Consider the following 9,732-nt stretch of genomic DNA (forward strand, 5'->3'; position numbering starts at 1 on the left):
GAATATATTTGTTTCCCCAGATTATAGGAGCGGTACTGGCTGGATCTTCCGCGAAAAAGAGGTACTGCGTCCGCGCGCACCACAAAAAGGCTGCTTGCGAAACTGCAAAGTGCCTAGGCCACGAGCCGTCTCAGTGTCCTTCCTAATTGTTTTAAGTGCTTCGTCCAGATGCTGGCCAAAAAGAGATTCACCGTCAAAGGGCATGTCAAGGATTTTCGCCTGGACCTCCTGGCGAAAAGAGGTAGAACGAAGCTAGCCCTGACGACTCAAAACAGCTGCCCCAGCTAGCTGACGAAAACCACTGCACGCAATGTCCACAGAGTAGTCTATCTCCGAAGATGCTCGTACTCGTCCGCCCCCCTGAAGAATCTTGAGAGCATCCGCTCTGGAAGGCTCAGGAATGAGATCGATAAATGAGGACATGTCCGACCACATTTGGTGTTTGTAACGACCCAGAATGGACAATGAATTTGCAGCTCTCACGGTGGTAGAAGCCATAGCGGAAATGTTTCGCTCAATGGCATCAAGAAGACATCCCTAAAGGTCAGGTGGTGTGGAAATAGGGGAAGAGGGATTTCTGGAACGGCGCTGTGCAGCCTGTGTAATCACGGAGTCTAGTTTAGGCTGCGCTACAAGGCAAGATGGAGAATTTGTGGGTGCCCTGTACTTTGTCTCCAAACGGGGAAGAAGTGCCGGACAGGAATTTGGAGCCTGGAGAAGTGTGGCTCAATGATTTGAGCGGCAGACCCTGATGCGGAGGTCTAGCCCGGGACCAGGGTTCAATTCCCCGCCTCGGCGGGCTTGGGCTCAAAATTCCACGGACCCGATAATTCTCGCCTCTGTGCCTATTCCAATCATGAAGTCCCACTCTGCAACTCTGGGCAATAGCTTGCTTAATCTCCACAACGGCCCCCACAACGCTAAGGATGCCTGGCCTCCACCTTGGGGGTGCCCAGGAGTGGACGCCTCACAGGGATAGCCAGGATGGGTTCCAGAGCGGTATTTGTACAAGCGCCTTGAGACCCTTGCGGGCGAGTAGTGCGCTATACAAGTATCAATTTACATTTACATCAGTTTGACGCCTTCCTTCCAGATGAAGTCAATTATGGGCACAGCACGGACTTGTTTAGGAGACTGACTCCTGAAGTCATAAAGAAAACAATCCTCATCCTTTAGGACCATAGGGAGTTTGAAGCATTGTGCCGCCCTCTCTATAAGTTGGTGAAAACTGTCGATATCAACGGGAGGGGAATCCAAAGGCGCCGAAGGAGGCGGCGACAGTGTTTGGATTTGGTAATTCTTCCAATCCGCCATGGTCCCATCATCATCCACTTTGCAGTCTTCCCGATCCGGGAGAACATAGTCGTCGTCATCATCATCATCAGCTGCCTGTATCTGAACTGAAGGCGCAGATGACCTCGGTGGCGCAGGAGAGGAAGGAGCAGCTGTAGTGGCAGGCACCATGGTCTGAGGAGAGATGTGGTGAGACGGTGGAAAACGTCTGTTATAATTCTCCAACATGTACTGGAGATTAGAAATTAGGGAAAGCGGTATTTGTGCTGTGGGAACCGGTGCAGAATGTTCCTCCTCATGAAAGTGATGATCTTCCAGATAGTCATCATAATCCTGACACTTGATGACCAGTTCCGAAGGACTTCAAGCTGCCTGGAACCTAGCATCTTCCTCATCGGATCCAGAGTCATGCTCCGAACCCGTGGCAAATAGAGGTGATGGAGGCTGAGTGTCGCGGAAGCTGATCCAAAGACACAGGACGACCCTGGAACAGAGGGTCAACGACAGGTGTCGCGGAGCCGGACGTGGAAACTGGCACCAGTGGTAGTGATGTGAAAGTAGCCGCCGATGATATTACCGCAGTCGACGGGACAACCAACGAAGCTACTGTTGACGAAGCAGCCGACTACGAGACCACCGCCGTCAACGGAGCTGCAGCTGACGGTGCAGCCGCCGGCGGAGCCACCGCCGCAGCTGTCGTCGTCGGAGCCACCGCCGCAGCTGTCGTCGGAGCACCCGCCGACGAAGAGGCTCTCTTCACAGAAGACGTCGACGAAGACTTGGACGCCGACGAGACCCCCTTCTTAGATGAGGAAATAGGAATAGTCGACGAGACTTATTTGAGCCTCACAGATACCAACGTCTAAGAAGTAGACGCATCCGCCGTCGACGACATGCAGGCAGAAGTTGTCGTCACTGTCGAAGAGCCAGAAACGGCAGATCTCGTTGTCGGACAGAAAGTCGACGATTTGGCACGTTTTTCGGTGGAAACATGCAAGGAAGGAGCCGTGGACGCCCGAGAGTCAGATCTCGGGGGCGTAGGAGGAAGAGGTGGAGACTGTAGGAAGGTGGATATCCGACTATGGTTGCCCCCAACTTTTTGCCTGGTGTTTAGCTGGTTGACTGCTATTCAGGACCCCAGGCCCACTGCTCTCTGTAAAATGGACTCCATGTACCTTAGGTACATATCTAATTGGATACTGGGTCACCTTATCAGCCCCTGTACAGTGTACCTTAGGTACCCAGGGCATAGGTGCACCCAGGGCCTACCAGGGGCTGCAGCATGTATTATGCCACCCCTGGCTGGCCATCCAAATCCGACACAACTGGCTGATCAATCAGCAGGGGCAAGGTGGTGTAATCACCCTTTGCTTTAGATATAGTATACCTATATCTAAACCTAAAATGGACACATCTACTCCTATAAGTCACTCCTATGGCAGGCCGTAACAATCCTGGAGGCAGAGTGCTTGGAATTATGTGAGATAGTGCTCTGGCATGAGCTGAGCCCGTCTGCAGCTTGCGGAACCAAGTCCTAATAGCTGTTCTACGATACAATACACTGGTTCAAACCAGTTGCTGGCGCATTCCAGCCCCAGCTCTGGCGCGACACCGGACAAAGGATAAGGGGTGTAACCACCCCCCTTCCTGGTCCCACCCATAGGAGGGACCTAGTGATAATACAGCCCCCTTTAGCAGGATAAAGGTAGGAGCTGGTCCCATTCAAAATCAGATTCCTGAACTTGAAATTCTGCAAGAAGAAACTCTGGACTTTGACATTCTGCTACGAAGACTGAAGAAATCTCCCTTGTGGGCAAGGAGTGTCTACCCTGCACAAGCAGGCACCATCAGCGTCCAGCGGTTTCACTTTGTCGTCTTCCCTCGAGGATCCAGACTTCAGAGCCCGACGAGACACGGATTCCCAGACCTCTCCAACCTCTACCTACATGTACAGCACAGCTGAGATCCGTGGGTGCGACGAGACACGTGGGACCGGCCATCCTGGAGAAACTGCACTTCGCTTCCAGCACGACTTCTGAGCTATCCTCGAACAAGTGCTTTGGGGACTAAGAAGCCCGAGCCCCGAAGACCAGCCCTCCAGCATCCACGAGATCTGCATGGGGCCCTTCTGCCCGTTTGCTGCTCGACGCGTTGTCTGGTCACTTGCCGGCTGGCTAGTGGCCTCCTAGACGACGATCCACGACATCAACACCGCTGGTCTGGTTGCTCCAGACTGGCCCGTGCTTCCTTTCAAAAGAGAGGCACCCCGGACCCTCCTGGTCCGCACCAGACGTCTTTTCCACTCGCCGTGTGGGTTGCCTTTGCCAAAGCCTGTTGACTCCAAATCCGGAACCAACACCGCCGACAGCGAGAGCCTACTTGGGACAGCTCGTGCCTCCCTCCTGCTCAACGAAGACACCACCTGGTCCACGTGGCTGCAGAGTCAAGCGTCCACTCTTCACCTGATCGCGACGACAGCCTCTGGTTCCACTCCTGTCACTGGCTAGTGACTTTGAATATTGTCCCCTCTGCTTTCAGTTCTTCAGCATCTCTGATCCACCCTTGGATCACACCAGACATCTTCCTCCTGGTCGCCTGCAGCATCTTTTCTTTCAGGCTCCATAGACTTCAACGCAGAAACCAGATACGACTTCGCACCTATGCACCCGCAGCCCGTGGGTGAGGTAACCAGAGCATTTTGGTGCTCAAGGGTAGATTGACTCTCCTAGTGTCCAGTTCCACAGCCGTTTTAGTTCTAACTAGTCAGGATTGTCCGTACTCACCTTTTTCTTGAACTGTACTGTCCATAGACGTTGTTACGTATCTCGCGTGTGAGTTCACACTCTGCACACGCGTTCCATGGGCCTCCTATTACTTACCTAAAGTTAGGATAGTGTAGTCCCAGCGATCCAAGCCTCATCTTCACTAACGGCCCCACCAGACCGCCGGGGATGCCTGGTCTCACCCTGGAGATACCCATTAAGGGACCAACTCTCAGGGAAGCCAGGAAGGGTTTCGCAGTGGTCGAAGCGCCTTGGGACCCTCCGGGTAAGTAGTGCGTATATAAATGCCTATACATTTACATACATACAACTTAACGTATTTTTCTTAAGAGTCTTGTCATGTGCTTAGCCCTCTGATCTCAAAGAGTTCAGAGGTGTTTGTTAGTTAATAAATATCTTGTTTATTTTCATAACTACCTGTGTGGTGTCCTTTCATTTGGTATTCAAGGGGTTATATGTGGTAAAACAGCTGGCTTCACATGACTGCTTTGTCCATGCTTCCATTAGGATAGCTGGTCTATAAGGTTAACTTACAACCAATCACCATAAGGGTTGTTTGGACTGATACAAGGTGATCACTAGAACTAGTGAGCATCATATATATGGCCAACTTCTCACAGAGATCCTGCAGGAGCCTCCTGGAGCTGTAGCTTCCTCTTTTTAAGGAAAGGAGAGGGCAATTCCTGCACACTGCTGCGCTTTGAAGTGGCTCTAGACAACCCAGATGCAAGTCTATCTGGCCAGAAAGAGGGCCTCCTTATTCTTCAGCCTCTGTAACCACAGAATGAGACGCCTTTCTCGGTCCTTAAGAGTCTTGGTGGAAAAAGTCCTGCAAATCTTACACTTGCCTACCTCATGTTCTGGATAGAGGCAGTAAAAACACTTCTTGTGAGGGTCCTCTGAGAAGAGCCGCAACTTCCCACAAGAAGCACAGGGTCGAAAAAGATTTCTTACTTACTTGAAGACATCCTAAAAGCTGAGAAATCCCAAAAAAAGTAGAGAAAACTGAGCAGAGCTCAGGGAGACTCCCTTCACACATCGTGCGGTAAAAAATCTGAGGGCCTGAGCCTCTGGGGAGAAGGTTCTAGAGGGTGCTGGTGCCGGATTGGCTGTAGTTTGGACTATCATAACGACATGGATAGGCTATTGAAGTGCCTTTTTCTTGTAATGAAGTTCTAAGTGTTAAAGCTAACCTATGGTACTTATGAGTATTTATGGTTTTGGGATGTATGTAATAATGTTTTTATACACATATATGATATTTGTTATTGCCATTTTATTTACCGTGGGGCTCCCACTTAGACGACGGGAAATATTCAAGCATGTGACTATGAAAGACACCCCAATACTGGAGAATTCTAGTTCTCATTCAGGGGACTATCCATTGTCGTCACAAGCACTGAACTGTCCTATCTACATGCAGGATCCTAGAACACTTACAACCAATTTTTCTTTATGAAAAGCCAGGTTTAAACAATTTTATAGACAATAATAAACTATAAAAGGGCAGTTTTTACCTATTTTATTTAAAATAAAAACCAACTTTAAATTCAGTAAAAATGGTCACCATATTAAGTATAGGTACAAGAAAATTAATTCCTGTTGAAGGAATGATGAGGAATTGCTGAAAAAACTGTGGCTGTTCCCTTAAGGAATACCATACCCCCAATACGACGACATGCCCAGCCAAATGAGCTAGTTCCCTTATTAAGAGTTGTTGGACCCGGCCCTTTATGCAAGTTCACCCCGAGGCTTTTTGCTTTTTCCTTGCCTGTTTCTGGAACCTGGTGGTGGTGATTTTAGGCCTCTGCGCACTTTTTCACTGTGGTACAGTGTAAAGTGCTTGAGCTCTCTGTGTATGTGTGGTGAGTGACCTGCCCTCCCATAGGAATGAATGGGGAATATGTATGCCCATGGTAGTTCCGGATGTGTGGGGAGTGCAGGGGCGAGTTTGGTATGAGAGAACTCGTGGGACTGAATGCTGCGAAATGGTATATGCGGCATGAGTGTGTCTAGTCTAGAAGTGCCACTTTTAGAGGTTGGCATATTGTGTCATTTGTGTCTGGCGAGTGATTGGCTGGTGAGCCTGGGTCAGGAGTGCCTGGGCCTGCTTGTGAATGGACTGTCTGGTTTGAGGGTGACAGGGGCTGGAGAGCCCAGGAGGTTGTCTGAGTCAGCCCGTGGATGAAAGGCAGCATCTGCTGCCAGGGAAGTGGGAGGAGATGGCACCTGATAGTGAAGGGCTGTGCCTGCCTGACTACAAAGCTGGCTCCACCTCCCGCTGGGCGACTGTCACCTCTGTCCCTGATACTGACAGGACTTCCCTATAACTAGTTCTAGCTGGTTCTCACACTGCCTACACAAAGACTTCAAAGACTTTTCTGTGTATAAGAAGGGGCTGTGTCCCCTTCCAAGATGTTCTTGTTTCTAACTTGAATCTGCTAGGGGCATGCTGCTGCTGGGGCTCAGGGGAATCCCTGGGCCCTGCCCAGCCCCTGGACCTCTGATGGACTTTCCTGGACTCCTGTGGGACCCCTCTGCCTTGCTTGGGCTGATGGGGGGGACTTGGCTTTACCCCTGGGAATCTCAAGGACCTTTTTTCAGCATGGAGAAGCTGCATTTTCCTGCAGGAAGCGATGTGCTTCCCCCTAAGTGCCTGGGAGGGCTCTGCCTGGTTTCTAGCGCTTTGGAGCGCGTTTTTTCCCCCAAGCGCTTGAGAGCGCTTTTATCTGGACTTTCTAGCGCTTAGGAGCGCGTTATTTCAGTTTGTAGCGCTGGACGCGCTGAAGTTTCTTGCCCGTATTTATTTAATTATTTACGAGTGCCCGCCTCTATTTAGTGATTGTTCTTAGGCCTGTGCCCACCCGGCATTGCCCCGTGTTGTCAACGCTGCGGCCCGGGGGCCTGAAGGTGACCAGAAGCCGCGGGGAGAACCACGAAGGGGCCGCAACCTGATTGGCCGAGCCCCGAGGAGAGCCGTGCTCTGATTGGTCCTTTGAAGGGGGCCTGGTCCAGGAGCCGCGCTGTGGTTGGCTGACTCCTGGAAGCTGCGTGACGAGTGTGGAGGCTTGCCGCCCGAGCCACGACCAGATTGGCCCACTGATGAGGAGCTGCTGCGCCGTGTGTGAAGGAGCATGGCGGCCTGGTCGTCGGGGCTCCCGTGTGCTGGAGGGGGCCCCGGAGGAGTGGAGGACTAGCGGAGGGTCCATGGGGCACATTGCCGGTGCCCGCCCCCACCGCACGTCGAAGACCGGAAGTCCCGCCCCGCTGCTCCGGTGCAGAGAGGAGAAAGCGTCGCCTGCTGCTGGGGCTCCCGTGTGCTGAGGGAGCCCCGGAGAGAGAGTGAAGGCTGGCTGTGAGAAGTTGGCCCGATATGCAACGTTCGCTATTCTAGCGACCGCTATGTATCGTTCCAGCGACCCTTATGGTGTTTGGTTGTAAGTCAACCTTATAGACCAGCTATCCTAGTAGCGTGGATACGAGCAGTCTAAGGCTAAAGACTCGAGAGGGCGCGTTAAGCCAGCTGTTTACCACACATGTACCCCTCGAACACCAAGTGAAAGGACACCACACAAGTGTTATGAAAATAAACAGGATATTTATTAAGAATCACAACAGCCCTGTACTCTTTATGAGGACAGGGTACTAAGCACAAACCAAATCTCTTAGGAAAATACTTCAAGTGCACAATTAAAACAAGTGTCCGAGGACACGGAAAGTTTAAGGTCTCGGGCGGACCCGATAAGGCAAGTCGGAAGCGAGGGACTCGGGACCCTAGAGTAAAGAGGCTATGCAGGCACCGAAATGCCGAGTTACCTAGCCACGAGGGCTGCGGCTGCACAAGTCTTACAGGCGTCGGGGTCTTCGCTGACGAGCCAGGAGCCGGAAGAAAAGGAGTTGCTGGCCGGCGACCAGTGATGAATAGTTCGTAGAGATCCAAGCCTGGATCAGAGATCGATGATACCTGAAAGCAGAGGGGACCAAGTTCGTACTACTAGCCAGTAGTCGGAGGGTACCAGGAAGGCACCGGTTGGCCGTCACCTCGACCAGGTGAGTGGGCGACGCTAGGCTCTGCAGTCTCACGGACCAGGAGGCGTTGTCGGCGACCACGGTGGAGGTGCGAGCTGTCCCACGAAGGATGATGCTGTCGGCGTCGCTGGGCCCAGGATGGGGCAACAAGCCTTGGCAGATCTCAGGGCCACGGGGTGGGCCTAAGATGGCGTCTTGAGTGGACCAGGAGGGTCCGGGGTGCTTCTCGCAAAGATGGAAGCAAGGGCCAGTCTGGAGCAACCAGACCAGCAGTGATGATTCTCGGATGTCGTCACAGAAGGGCACAAGCCAGCGGCGAGTGACCAGACAACGTGCTGAGCAGCGAGCAGAAGGGCCCCACGCAGATCGTGGAGATGCTGGGAGACTGCACTTCGGTGCTGGGGCGGCTCAGGGTCGGGGCTTCTCGGACCCCAGAGCACTCACCAGGGAATTGCTTCGATGGTCGTGCTGGTTTAAGAGCGTGCAGGTTCTGATGATGGCCGGTCCCTCGAGGTCTCGTCGCACCCACAGATCACAGCTGAGCTGATGACGTGGGTAGAGGTCAGAGGTGCCAGGGAAGCCGGTTCTCGTCGAGCTGGGCCGTCGGATCCTTGAGGAAGGACTTGCAGCAAACCGCAGAGTTCTTAGTTGGTGCCCGCTGATGCAGGGTGACTACTCCTTAGTCACAAGGGAGAAATCTTGAGAAGAGTCTTGAAGTCCTTTCGTAGAAAGTATTCTTGATTCAAAGATGATCTAATTTGGAAGGGTCCCCGCTCCGGTCTTTATCCTAAAGAAAGGGGTGGGTACATGACTAGGTCCTGCCCTAAGGGTGGGACCAGGAAGGGGGGTAGTTACGCCCCTCTCCCCTGCCGGGCTTTCCCCAGGCCAGGGCTGTCGCCCCTGGAACTGGTTCTAACCGGCAGATGCGTAGTTAGCACCGGGGTGCCACTCCGCAGTCACCTTCTCGCCAAAGCCCTACCTACCCAGAATACACAAGCCCTGTCTGGGACGGTGCGAACAGCGCCCTCGACAGGAAACCCTTTGTCCAAGTGCTCCTCGCTGGAAGGACTCCCAGCAGCAGGAGGTCAGACTTGTGTCTGTGGTGGCAGCATCCATTTTGTGGAGCTGAGGCTTCAGTTAACTTTAACCGGGGTTCACAGTTACGTACATGTCGTGTCCCTCTAGAAGGGTGGGATACTAACCTCATCGCCAGAGTTGGTGAGAGGGCAGCACCCCGATTCGTATGACACCTTACTCGACATGTCTTGATAACGCGATACCGGAGTTACCGATATGGTACGCGTTATCATGGAACAGCTATTGGGCCTTGATCCCGCAAGCTGCAGCCGGGCTCGGCTCGGGCCTGAACCTAACTCACACGAGCCCACGCACTCTGCCTTCAGGATTGTCAAGGCCTGCCATAGGAGTGACTGATAGGAACTCGAGTGTCCATTGTATGGTTAGATATAGGGCTACTATACCTAAAGCGAAGGGTGGTTACACGTCTTCGCCCCAGCTGTCGTGCAGCCAGTTGTGTCAAATTTGAGAGGCCAGCCAGGGGTGGCATAATACATGCTGCAGCCCCTGGGTACACCTATGCCCTGCGTTACGGGGTCTGATAAGGTGG

Source organism: Lissotriton vulgaris, unplaced genomic scaffold, assembly GCF_964263255.1.
Source record: "Lissotriton vulgaris unplaced genomic scaffold, aLisVul1.2 SCAFFOLD_1642, whole genome shotgun sequence".
In the NCBI taxonomy this organism is placed as follows: Eukaryota; Metazoa; Chordata; class Amphibia; order Caudata; family Salamandridae; genus Lissotriton; species Lissotriton vulgaris.